Below are 13,627 nucleotides of genomic sequence, written 5' to 3'. Positions count from 1 at the left end.
GTTATAAATCTGGTGGAGGAGGGGTTAGGATAGGCTGGGCCTACCCCTCCATGGAGGGGTTCAGGATAGGCTGGGCCTGCCCCTCCATGGTTGCTGCGGAAAGGGAATTCCGTTAAAGGAATCCTGGGGCTTGCCATCTTTTCGTCCAATCCCTGGAATGGGACTAGGGCCGGCAAGCCTTCGGGGAGCAGGCGGGTGAGAGTTGAGGGTCTGTGTCTCAGCTCCAATTCTTCCCCGACTTGCTTTCCCCCGCACTGTCTTTTGGTGGTGCCCGGAAGTCAGTTCTGTCCCCAGGCGGGGGGACAGATAGTCTTAACCAATGCCTAAACAACCACTCACAGTTTGTATTTTAATAAAGTTGTGGCCAAAATCATGCCAAAAATCTTAAACAAAAATTACGTGTCCGTTGGAAGTTATTTTGGGGGGTGGATTGGGGACCTCAACACGCAACATAACAATGCAAGATAATAAACACACACACAAAATATATAACAATAACAAACCAATATCCCACCCCAAAACACATTAAAAGACATTAAAAGCGTATTGGATGTTAATCAGCCAAAGGCCTAGTTGAAGAGAAACATTTGTGCCCGGCACTTAAGGTGCATAATGAAAATGCCAGCAAAATGTTCCTGGGGAGAGTATTCAGCAAGTGAAGAGCCACTGCAGAAAAACGCTATTCTTGTGTTGCCACTCTCTGGTCCTCATGTGGAGGAGGCATATGAAGAAGGGCCTCAGATGATGAATACAAGGTCCAGGAAGGTTCGTATGTGGAGAGGTGATCCTTGAAGTATTGCAGTCCTGAGCCAAATTCTGCACCAGTTGCAGCCCTACATATAACATCTTGCACTAATCTAACCTAGTAGATACCAGAGCACAGACAACAGGTTAGGCTACCCCTGTCCAGATATGGGTACAGCTCAGCCACCAGTTGATGATGGAAGGCACTCCATGCCACCTAGAACTAAAGCAACAGGAAAGGATCCAGAACTATCCTCAAGCTGTGTTCCTGCTCCTTCAGAGGGAATGTAACTCTGTCAAGAGCAGGCAGCCTCCCATCCATCCAGTCTTGGGAAGTGCCCACTAGCACTACCTCCTTCTTATAAGGCTTGAGCTTCAGGTTGTTGGTTCTCATCCAGTCCATTACCAAGGCAAGACAGAGGTCCAGCACAACTACTGCTACACCTGCAGATGTAAACGAGAAGTTGAGTTTGCCAAAGTCCATTCTGTGATATCAGAGGTTGACATTCTTTAGAGTTATCAGTAAAGTATTTTATAAAACGATGCCATATTTCAACAAAATTGTCCATAATATTTGTATTATGGAATGCATGTAATCTCCCCGTTATTTTTTTCTGATAGACCTTACATGCTGTTTCCAATCAGAGATACAGATATTTTCCTACGCTTTCCAATTCTGTGCCACTAATTGGTGTGCTGTACCGGGAAAAAATGGTATGCACCTCCTCTGAAAAGCCAAGCAATGATTTCTTCAGACACTTCCAAGAACAAGTTCTCCCTCCAGCTGAACTCCCTGACAGCTGCTGACACTGCTGTGTATATCTGTGCCTGAGAACCACACTGTGAGACAACGTCAATTGGGGATATGTACAAAAAGAGGAAATTCAATACGAACACAAATCTCTGGTTCTACTCTGTGCCACCTCCGTCACAGAGGAATTTATACCCATCATGCAAAGAGAGAAAGCAGATATCTTTAACGTTCAGGCCTATTCAGCATGAATGAATGAAACCTTATATGGCCTGCAATCAGTTTGGTACTTTAATACGGTCCTTCTCTACATCCACTGGTGGAGGAAAGTGGGGGCGGGAGAGCTCACCAACCCTGGCACCATCGGGTAGGGGGGTATCATCACAGCTGCCCCCTGGACACGCGCCACTCACACCCCCACCGCTCCAGGCGCCATGCCCCCGTGGGCAGCGTACCACTCCCTGGGACGCATGCCATGCCCCCGCAGCAATACACCACACCCCCAGGACGCACGTCAGCCACGCTCCCACCTGCCTTCTGCCCCCAGTGTCAGAGCATGCAGCTTCACCACTGTATACATCAGCAGATTAATGCAAAGCCAATACTTTTTTCACTTTCTCTCAAAACTCTCAAAACCTTTCACCTCACATAGCCTTCCCACTATGCCAGTATTCATTGCACTGGCTGCTTCCTCCTTTATGTGTTGGGATTTATAGTCCATTGCGCCACTAGAACTGTATCCCAGATGATAACCAGCGGCTTCTGTTTCTATTTATATTATTTCTTCTCCCCCCCCCCCTCCAGTTCCAGATGTACTTTCCCAGATAGTTCTGAACCAGTAATGAAAAAACCTGGATAATTCCATAAATGAACCTGTAGCACCTCTGGGTTTGATATTTACAGCAACACTATGTGGCAGGTCAGACAGGAACCTGGTGAAGGTCTGGAATTCATTATTCAGCATAATAATGTTCAGAGCAAATATGACACCTCTGTAGTCTGAGGGCGATTCACAGCCTCAAAAAGCAGCCCCAACTTCTCTCTCTAGATGAACAAAATGGAAGACGGAAATACAGCCATGTATTACTGTGCAAGAGACACAGTGAGAGAGATCTGAATAGACCTCAGGAAAAAAACCTTATCACTAAATTAGATTTAGCAAAGACCTACCAGAGGGGGCAGAAGAGAACCACAAATGAGACAAGCAGATATAACAAGGAAGGATATTATAGAAGAGCTATTAAGAACAGCTGCTATTCTTTGGCCCATTCCAACATGATGTGTAGCTCCAGGGTTATTCTGATCACTATGAATTCTCTGACAAACTCATTTTAGGGGAAATGAATACAAAATGCCAATTGTTCAAATGTGAAATCTTGTGCAGTTGATTATTATTATTATTATTATTATTATCATTGGAAAGAGCATAGAATGTTCTTCTGACAGTGAGACATACTGGAAATATTATGATTTGTCTATCCTGAATTCCAGGAGCTCGGATGCACTTAGGTGATGGAATTTGAAGAAAGTATCAGGCAATTTCAGAAGGGATTTCATGTTCCTGTGAAAGTTCTGGCTGTGTTCAACTTTACTGGCTGAAACACAAGCTGGATAGAAGAGCCTTAGCCTAGAATAGAACTTGAACTGCAATCCTAGAAAGTGATATTATAAAGCCTGTTTTATGTGAAACCCTGAAAGGTAATTGAATGGACTTTTCTTTTTGAAGTAAAAACAGAGTTCACATTAAAATGTAGCTTAGAAAATGGTTAAGAATGTAAGGCAGATATCCAGATCATGATTTCTTGAAAATTATGTTCTTCATAATCTATAATACTGATTTTACAGTAAAAATGTGTGTTTACATATTGAAAACACGCTTGGAAGGTAAAGCAGGCCAACCCTGACCTGTGCCCAGTTTAGCACAGTCTCTTTATATAACATAACTTACTACTGGAAGAACACATGCAAATCACTCAAGAAGGTGGAAGCGGTCTTGAGGAACCCTCTGTCCCCTCAATATAAACTCCTGACTTTTTTCCAAGCCCAAACCCTCCTTTTTCCTGCCTCACTAGGACAGTTCTTTGTTAACACCATGAGGTTTCTGCTGTTGTTTTCTTTGGCAGCCTTTCAAAAATGTAAGTGTATATTCTATGGGAAGTTCAAAAATATAGGTTTATTTCATGCAGTGATTAGATGATGTCCAGTAGATGATGCTCAATTCATTATAGTTATTTCTTTCAAGGGGTCCTTTCCGATGTTCAGCTCGTATCTTCTGGTCCAGGAACAGTGGAGCCTGGAGAGAACCTTTGTCTGCTCTGTAAAGTTACTGGTATCTCCATCACTGATTCAAATTCTGTTTGGAACTGGATCCATCAGCCTTCTGGCAAAGTTCTGGAGTGGATTGCAAGAATATACTCCCATGATGGGGGGGAAATGGTTTGCTGCTTCTCTTCAGAGTCGTGTGACCATTTCTTCAGACAACTCCAAGAGTGAGTTTTCCCTCCAACTGAACTCCCTGACAGCTGCTGACACCGCTGTGTATTTCTGTGCCCGAGAACCACACAGTGAGACAAGGCCGATTGGGCATTTGTACAAAAAAGAGGAAATTCAGTCTGAACACAAGTTTCTGTCTCTACTCCATGCCACCTCCAACACAGAGAAATTTGTACCCATCTTGCAAAGAGAGAAAGCAGATGTCTTTAACATTCAGGCCTATTTAGGATGAATGAATGAAACCTTATCTTGGCTGCAATCAGTTTGGTATATTAATACTGTCCTCCTCTACATCAGCAGATTTATCCAAAGCTAATACTTTTTCCCCTTCCTACCTCAACTCTCAAAACTCTCAAAATCTTCACCTCACACAGCCTTCCAGCCTTCCAGGGATTTCATCTTCCTGTGAAAGTTCTGGCTGTGTTCAACTGTACCAGCTGAAACACAGGCAGGATACAAGAGCCTTATCCTTCAATTCATTCAGAGTAGACTGAAATCCTGGAAAATGATATTATAAAGCCTGTATTATGTGAAACACTGAAACTTAATTGGTTGCACTTTTCTTTTTGAAGTAAACAGAGTTCACATTAAAATGTAGAAAATGGTTCAGAATGTAAGGCAGCTATCCAAATCATGATTTCTTGAAAGTTATGCTCAGTGTTGTTGTTGTTGTTTTTCTGGGGGCAGGGGTGCAAGAAGACACATACCTCTAAACATTTTTTTGAATCTTTGTACTTTTGTCCATTTATTGTATTTATTTTTCCAGATTTGAACTATAAAATTGTGATTTTCATGAATCAAAATGAGAGTTACCCTAAACTTTTTTAAAAGAAAAAATCACTGGTTATGCTTCCCATAATCTATAATACTGACAGTAAACATCTTAGCTTATATATTGAAAACACACTTTGAAGGCAAAGCAGGTCAACCCTGACTTCAGCCCAGTTTCCCACAGTCTCTTTATATATCATAGCTCACCATTGCAAGGACACATGCAAATCACTCAGGAAGGTTGGAGGTAGTCTTGAGGAACCTTCTGCCCCCTCAATATAAATTCCTAACTTTCTTCCAGGTCCAAATCCTCCTTTTTTCTGCCTCAATAAGACACTTCTTTGTTAAAACCATGAAGTTCCCGCTGTTCTTGTTTTCTTTGGTGGCCTTTCAAAATGTAAGTGTATATTCTATGGGAAGATCAAAAATATAGGTTGATTTCATGCAGTGATTAGATGATGTTCATTAGATGATGCTCAATTCAATTCATTAGAGTTCTCTCTTTTCAAGGGGTCCTTTCTGATGTTCAGCTTGTATCTTCTGGGCCAAGAACAGTGAGACCTGGAGAGAACCTCAGTCTACTCTGTAAAGTTACTGGTGTCTCCATCACTGATTCAAGCTATATTTGGAACTGGGTCCGTCAGCCTGCTGGCAAAGGTCTAGAGTGGGTTGCAAGAATATACCCCCATGATGGGAGAAAATGGTTTGCTGCTTCTCTTCAGAGCCGTGTGACCATTTCTTCAGACAACTCCAAGAATGAGTTCTCTCTCCAGCTGAACTCCCTGACAGCTGCTGACTCAGCCGTGTATTTCTGTGCCCGAGAAGACACAGAGACACATGGTAATTGGGACTCTGAACAAAAAGAAGAAACTGACTCTGAATGCAGAAAGTTGGTTCTATTCAATCACAATGCATAAATTACTTTGCAAACACAATGCAAAAGAATTAAATGATAAAAATGAAGCGCCGAGTCATTTTTTAGGTAAAGTTTCTCATGTTCTTTTCTGTATGTATGCAGGTAATCATGATGTTGCACTCGATTCCCGTGTCAGTCTGTGGTTCTGTGTATCCAACCAAATGTTTTGATTTTGCTTCCTCAGCAAAGTGGCACTTGCAAACCAGGCAAGGACAAGGACACACATATCCAGCCCCTCTCAGTTGTGATGGTTGTGTAGATGTATCTGCAGTTTCTTAAGTGTGCAAGGAGTTCTGGTGGGAAAACTACCATTCTCAATACCATGCCTCTTCTTAGATTTGAAGAGGGGTAGATGACTTTAGCACTTAGCAAGATCTACGGATTCCAAGTAACATCAATCTCATCGCTCTTTTCCAGAACTCAGTTAATCCCTTGTTACCGCAGAAACATCTCTTGGTAAAGCCAGGCCTCAGAAACTCCTGCTGTTACTGCTTCTCCTCAAAGGACGGCAGCAGAGTATAAAGAGAATACATTTGAGCATTAGCCAGGAGGGAAATGAAACCGACATCTGAAAGTATTAGTTTGTGGTTTCAAATGTAAAGCTGACTAATTCTACAACCGTTTACCCCCAAACCAGTGTTGTGTAATCTCTCAGGAGTTTGACTCACCAAGAGATTTCCCTATGATTGATTCTTGAAACCTGACACAGCCAGACTCCTCACTTTCCGGCCTAAGGTGTGAACAAAAAAATGCTCAGCTTGCCTTGACTTAGGTGTACATGCTTCTTTATTAATTATACAGCCAGACTGTGTTCAATGGAGAAAACCTGGTGGGATCCAAGCAGATTCTGCACATGGAACCTGAGTAAAAGTCTTGTCATTCTATATGGTCAAGTTACCATAATGGAAGGAATGTGCATTGAGAGAGCCTGCAAATTAGCAGAAAGAACTCAGAAATTAAGAATTGAACAAGGAATATACCCCCATGATGTGAGAAAATGGTTTGCTACTTCTCTTCAGATCCGTGTAACCATTTCTTCAGACAACTCCAAGAATGAGTTCTCCCTCCAGCTGAACTCCCTGAAAGCTGCTGACAGTGCTGTGTATTTCTGTGCTCGGGATAGCACAGTGAGAGACGGCAATTGGGACTGTGAACAAAAAGAAGAAACTCAGTACACACAAACACAATATATTTGTCAACCATAGGATAAGGTTAACTAGACTCCCTCCCGACTTATTCCTGATGCAGATCTTTATTCCTCACTTGTTCCCAGTGCAGATCTTTATCTCCTCCACCAGTTCTGGGCAAAACAGTTTAAGGGGGATGTTGGTAAGATAGAATGTGTGCACAGGAAGGTGCACAAAATGATAACATTAATCTTGCCACTTTCTAAAATTTATTTATTTATTGGATGTGTTTGTTTGTTTTTGTAAATCTATCAAAGAATAAAATAAAAATGGGATTAAGGGGCCTTCTCATGACAGTAGAGGGTGGGTCTTCTGTGTGGTGTCCCTGGCTGTTCTTCTGATAGGAAATGCATGGCATAGGAGAGAATGAAAAGGGGATCAAGGAGGGTCAGTTGTGGGGGGGGGGGGAGTGATGAATGTCCTTATTTTCATCTGAGCAGTGATGTACCAAAGAGCAAGTGCTGGCGAGGGGAAACCATCTTTCTGTCCAGGCATTCTCAATGATAAATAAGGAAGACCTGGACCATTCTGGCACCATTCTGCTTGTAAGAGCCATTTTATATGCCATCTGTCATTGGAGGAGGGGCTCATGCAAATATGGGGGTAGACAGAATTCCTCTTCAAAAGGAAACTCACCACATTAAAGACCCTAACCTTTTCTCCCCTTCAAAAGATCATCTTTCCTCAATAGGCTACCTATACAAATTATGAAGTTCATTCTGTTCTTGTTTTCTTTTGCTGCTGTTCCAGGATGTAAGCATACCTTCTGGGGAAAATTAAGACAGCTCTGTTTACTTAATGTATGAATTAGATGGTGTCTGACGCTCATTGCAATCTTCTCTCTTTGCCAAGGGGCCTTTTCAGACATTCAGCTTGCACCTTCTGGACCAGGAACAGTGAGACCGGAAGAGAATCTGAGCTTAGTCTGTAAAGTGACAAGTTTCTCTATTTCTACTTCTGGTTACGCTTGGGACTGGATCCGTCAGCCTCCTGGGAAGGTTTTAGAATGGATTGCAGCAATAAATCACAACTCAGGGGGCAAATGGTATGCCCCTTCTCTGCAAAGCCGAGCAACCATTTCTTCAGATGCCTCCAAGAACGAATTCTCTCTCCAGCTGACCTCCCTGACAGCTGCCGATTCCGCTGTGTATTTCTGTGCCCGATCAACACACAGTGAGAGAAGGCCGATGAGGGATGTGTACAAAAAGAGGAAACTGATTTTGAACACACATTTCTGTCTCTACTCCATAAACATAAAGATGTTATATTGCAAAGAGAGGAAGCTGATCTCCTGAACATTGAGTTCCATTCAGCCTAACCTCCTGATTAATCTCCTGGGTGATATATATGAAGATAGATGTATCTCAGGAATTCTCAAACAGTATATATGTTTGGACATTCATTTGGGCTTTAGATGTTGATGATGAGGATTAGCCATAGAACACATGTTTTGCAAGCAGAATGTACCCTCCTCATTCTGCAGGACCTCCAATGAAAGGGGGAACCAATTTCCTGTTACTGTAGCTTTCTTTCCATGAACGTGCTTGACAGACTACTATCCTGACACCCCCATTTCTTTTTGTTTGTCCCTCTATCTAGTGAATGCCCCCATTTTAATGTTTGTTTCAATTTGATATAAGGTACCAAGGTGATGCCTCACTACTGATTTAGCGGAGCTTTCCGTCCTCATTCTCCATTTCCGGTGAAAGATTCATTTAAGAAGAGATGTAAAAAAGCTCCAGCTGAGACTCAGGAGAACCATTGCCTGTCACAATCCAGTGGGTCTACTCTGAGTATTTCTAACATCATACACAATGACCATAAATCTATTGCATACTTACATCTTTATATAAGGGGAAACAATTGCCTATCACTGCAACCGACACTCCTTGTCTCTGCCCCCAGGTGAGGACTGATCTTGGAGTGGAGGCTGCAGCCAGGCATCAGGAAACTGCCTCAGCAGCTCCCTCTTGCGTTGCAGCACAGCCAAGGAGAGGGGTGGCAAAGCTGCTTTCTATTTTCCTCCACTTTGCCCCTGGGTCAATGAGTGATGGCAGCATGCCCCGGAGCATGCATGCATGGTGTACTGGGTGGCCTCGGCCCTCTCAGTCATGAGGGCAAAGCAGTGTGCTTGGTCGCAAATATGTATTTTGTGCAATCTTGAATATTTGTTATTTGTTCCACAGAACAAAATACAAGCCTTCATCACTGACCATTCCCTTCCTGTGCAGCTCACAGGGAAATTCCCTTTCCATTTGGGGTCTCTTTATCCCTAAGAGAAACTACTTAGGGGAGGGGGAAGCATTTTTCCTGATTCTGTGAGGCTTCCTTACATAACAATGATGGTGAATAAATGATCAACAACAAAAAGCATTTATGGTTAGAAAGGTTCATACGATCAATGCTTCCATGTTTGAAATGCTCTTCAAACCATCTTTGTAGACAGGGAATAAATCCAACTTGATAAATTCACTGTCCTTGGCATACGGACAGAAGCACTGCTGAGAGGTTTGAAGGTCATACATGCAGATCAGACCATGATGGCTCAAGCACAAGCAACAGGATTGAGATCCCTGTCTGAACTTCCTGGGGTGGCTCCTACTTCATGTCTTGCATTGAAGGAAGGGCTGAGCTGAGCTACGCAAGCATGGATGAAGCCTCCACCCCCCAAGCCGGCATGCAGATTCCAAGAGGAGATGGAGAAGAAGATTCCTTTGCCCCATCCCTGTCTTCCTTCCCCTTGTGAATAATTGGTTTCTTTTCTCTGCATGGCCAATGATCATGCATGACATGACACTGCAGAGAATGTGTGGTGTAGTGGTTTGAATGATGGACTAGGTCTAGGAGACCAGAGTTCCAATCAGCCATGAAGCTCATTGGGATTTAAGCAGCACCGAGGCAGCTTTCTGCCACTTCCATTAGGTGCCACATGAGGCACATGCCTCACCCCAAGTCATTGGTGGGCTGGCTCTTTGGACCAGGAAACTTATGCAGAGAAGGGTTTAGGCAGTCTGAGAGGGATCTCATGTTCCTGTGAAAGTTATGAGTGTATTCATCTTTACCAGCTGAAAAAGAGACTGGATAGAAGAGCCTTATCTTTCAGTTCATTCAGAGTGGACCTTGGACTGAGATCCTTCTAAATGATCTCATAAAGCCCCCTTTTAGGTGAAACCTTGATATCAAATTGGCTGGACTACTCTTTTGAAGTAAGGGCACAGTTAACATTAGAAAATATATAGCTTAGAAAATGGTTCAGAAAGCAAAGCAGATATCCAAAGCATGATTTCTTGAAAAATATGTTCTCACAGGATCTCACAGTCCCGTTATATATCATAGGTTACCATTGGAAGGACAAATGCAAATCACTCAGGAAGGTTGGAGGTAGTCTTGAGGAACCCTCTGCCCCCTCAGTATAAACTCCTGAATTTGTCCCAGGTCCGAGTCCTCCTTTTTCCCGCCTCACTGGGACACTTCTTTGTTAAAACCATGAAGTTCCCGCTGTTCTTGTTTTCTTTGGTGGCCTTTCAAAAATGTAAGTGTATATTCTATGGGAAGATCAAAAATATAGGTTGATTTCATGCAGTGATTAGATGATGTTCATTAGATGATGCTCAATTCAATTCATTATAGTTCTCTCTTTTCAAGGGGTCCTTTCCGATGTTCAGCTTGTTTCTTCTGGGCCAAGAACAGTGAGACCTGGAGAGAACCTCCATCTGCTCTGTAAAGTTACTGGTGTCTCTATCACTGATTCAAGTTCTGTTTGGAACTGGATACGTCAGCCTGCTGGCAAAGGTCTAGAGTGGGTTGCAAGAATATACCCCAATGATGGGAGAAAATGGTTTGCTGCTTCTCTTCAGAGCCGTGTAACCATTTCTTCAGACAACTCCAAGAACGAGTTCTCCCTCCAACTGAACTCCCTGACAGCTGCAGACTCAGCCGTGTATTTCTGTGCTCGAGATAGCACAGTGACACACGGCAATTTGGACTCTGAACAAAAAAAAGAAACTGATTCTGAATGCAGAAAGTTGGTTCTATTCAATCTCAATGCATAAATTACTTTGCAAACGCAATGCAAAAGAATTCAATGAGAAAATTAAAGAAGTACTGAGGCATTTTTTAGGTAAAGGTTCTCATGTTCTTTTCTGTATTTAGCCAGGTAATCATGATGGTGGACTCGATTCCCATGTCAGTCTATTCCAGCTATATGTTTCTGTGCATCCAGCCAAATATCATGGTTTTGCTTCCTTAGCAAAGATGAAAATGCATGAGATGCTTCCACTTACTGTAAAAGTAAAGGGACCCCTGACCATTAGGTCCAGTCGTGGCCGACTCTGGGATTGCAGGGCTCATCTCACTTTATTGGCCGAGGGAGCCGCTGTAGCATCTTATAAAAAAGAGAGAGATCCGAACCTACCAACAAACAATGGGAACAACTCCACTATTCCATAACCTCTATGAAAAAAATTCTGTTCCTGAATTTCTGGGGCATTTAACTCCAATGACCTCTCCTCTCCACCTGTTTCACCTAGTGGTTGGTGCCTTTACTTTTCAAGTGCCTTGCAGGAAGATCTTTCCAGTGGGACAGCTTGTCATCATTCTCCGTAAATTGATGCCCCCAAGTGGCCTCCAGTTTCATGAGATGAAATAAAAAGGTTAATAGGTCAGTGAAAGTAAGTGAAAGCCACTGGCCCAGATGGCACAAGTTCAAATGTTCTTAAACTAGACCCTGATTGCTGGGCTCTCTTGCTGCCCAACCTATTCACAAAGGTAGATATGTTTGGACTTATGCCAGAGGCACAGACAAGCGCAATCACTGTTCCAATATACAAAAAGGGAGAGTGCACATTATCATCCAACTACAGACCAATAAGCCCCCTCTCCATATTGGGGAAGTGTTTTAGCCCTGAATTTATTCAACCTTTTCATAAATGACCTTGCACCCTGTTTACACAGGGTGGATGGCCATTGCCTGAAGCTCAGCTCCATCCACGTTTTCTCTTACTATATGCTGACGACACAGTCATCTTGTCTTGCAAAAGGGTTGGTTGGCTTGAAGTGGCTCCTGTGCTGCTGCCAGGAATATCATATAGCCAATATTGTTTTCTCAAGATCTTGGAAGCCTCATAGAGGGCAAACCAGTGGAAACCAGTTGGAATAGGTTAAAAACTTTAAATACCTAGGCATCTGCCTCCAATATAATACTTCCTGAAAATACAATTGTAACCTTGCACCTAACGAAGCTGATACTCTAGCTCTGGCTATCACCCGTTTCTTCTTTAACAGAGGGAATCTTTTTGTCCCAGCTGCACTACAGGTTTGTTTGCAATATTTTATTTGTCCTGATGAAAAATTTCCAGCACCTTGGTGCAATTTTTCTCCAATATATATATTTATGTATGCAATTTAACCTAAATGCAAAGTGTTTCCCCTTAAAATAACCATTATGACACAAGCTATCCCCAGATAAATGCATTTCTGGATATATCAGAGGATGGGGGGCTTAGGGTGGTCCTTGTGAGGCTACACGTATTCGATGTATGTGATAGTGTCTCCTCAACATTGGTTTGACCCCTGGGTCGATCATCCAGCAGTCAGGCCAGATCTTATTGGTTGAAACCCAGTGCCTTTGCCAAACCTCTTAAAGTTGCATTCAATAAGGTTGTTGCCTAATTTGAACCATACAATATCGTCCTGAGTGGTCTTTTGGTCAGAGGTGACCTCCAGGACTCTGGGGACACAGCACCTCTATATGCAAATTGCTCCTCTTCTCCTCTGTGGCCCTTTAGCTGGGAAAGAATTGTGAATTAAGAGTTCAGAGGAAAGGAGGTTATTATATGAAGACATGCAAATCAGCTGAAAGGCTTCACTGCCTTAAAAGCTGCCCTTTCCAATTCAGTCTTGCCACCTCCAGCCAGATAAGACTGAGCCAGTTGAGAAGGTGACCCAAACAAACAATGATTCTTTGGTTAAACCTCCTTCTCTTCTTGACAGCTCTCCCAGGTAATATCTCTCTCACTGGAAATCCTGGAGACTTGCAAACTCTTCTACACAGGTATCCCCTGATTATCTTTCTTCTATTTTTTAGGCTGTCACTCAGCGGTTCAGTTGGTGGAGACTGGAGGAGGAGCTGTAGCTCCTGGAGGCTCCCTCCGCCTCACCTGCAAGGCTTCAGGATTCACCTTTACTAGTTATGATATCCACTGGATTCGTCAGGCTCCCGGGAAAGGACTGGAGTGGGTGGCTAGAATAAGTTCTCCTTCAGGAAGTAACCAATGGTATAATTCCAAGGTTCAGGGACGCTTCACCATCTCCAGAGACAATCCTCAAACTTCAGCCTATCTTCAAATGAGCAGCTTGAAGCCTGAGGACTCTGCCTCGTATTACTGTTCAAGATTCACAGTGTGAACGTCTGCCTTCCTGCTTGTACAAAAAGCCCTGCTTTGCAGCATTTGCAGCTGGAATGCAGGTGCTAGAGGAGGATGCATTGTCAACAAGGGGGGAAGGAAAGCAAAAAGGGACCCAGCGGGGCAACTCCCATGTGAAGTGCACAATACATCACAGTGCCACTCCAAGGCTGCATTCAAAGAGTCTTTCATTCCATTCTCCCAGTGTTTCCTTACCACATGGTTTCTGTCTCTGGTGAGATCTCTCTTTCACATGACACAAAAGGTACTTCTGTAAATCTAGTGTAATCCTGTGGACCCTTAGCGCTCATTTCCATGATAATGTATTCCAGAAAAACATCCATTTGGAATTCCATCATCC

The 13,627-nt window shown here is 43.1% G+C and overlaps 1 gene segment (V, D, J or C); it reads left to right on the top strand.

Moving 5' to 3' along the window:
- The window catches only part of LOC310828875 (Ig mu chain C region secreted form-like), a 1,309,992-nt gene that overhangs the window by 49,544 nt on the left and 1,246,821 nt on the right, over window positions 1-13,627 (top strand).

The sequence above is a fragment of the Podarcis gaigeae genome (genome assembly GCF_964106915.1).
Source record: "Podarcis gaigeae genome assembly, chromosome: 13".
Classification (NCBI taxonomy): domain Eukaryota; kingdom Metazoa; phylum Chordata; class Lepidosauria; order Squamata; family Lacertidae; genus Podarcis; species Podarcis gaigeae.
The sequence above is the reverse complement of the archived record's forward strand: the minus strand, read 5'-3'. Positions and strand labels throughout refer to the sequence as shown.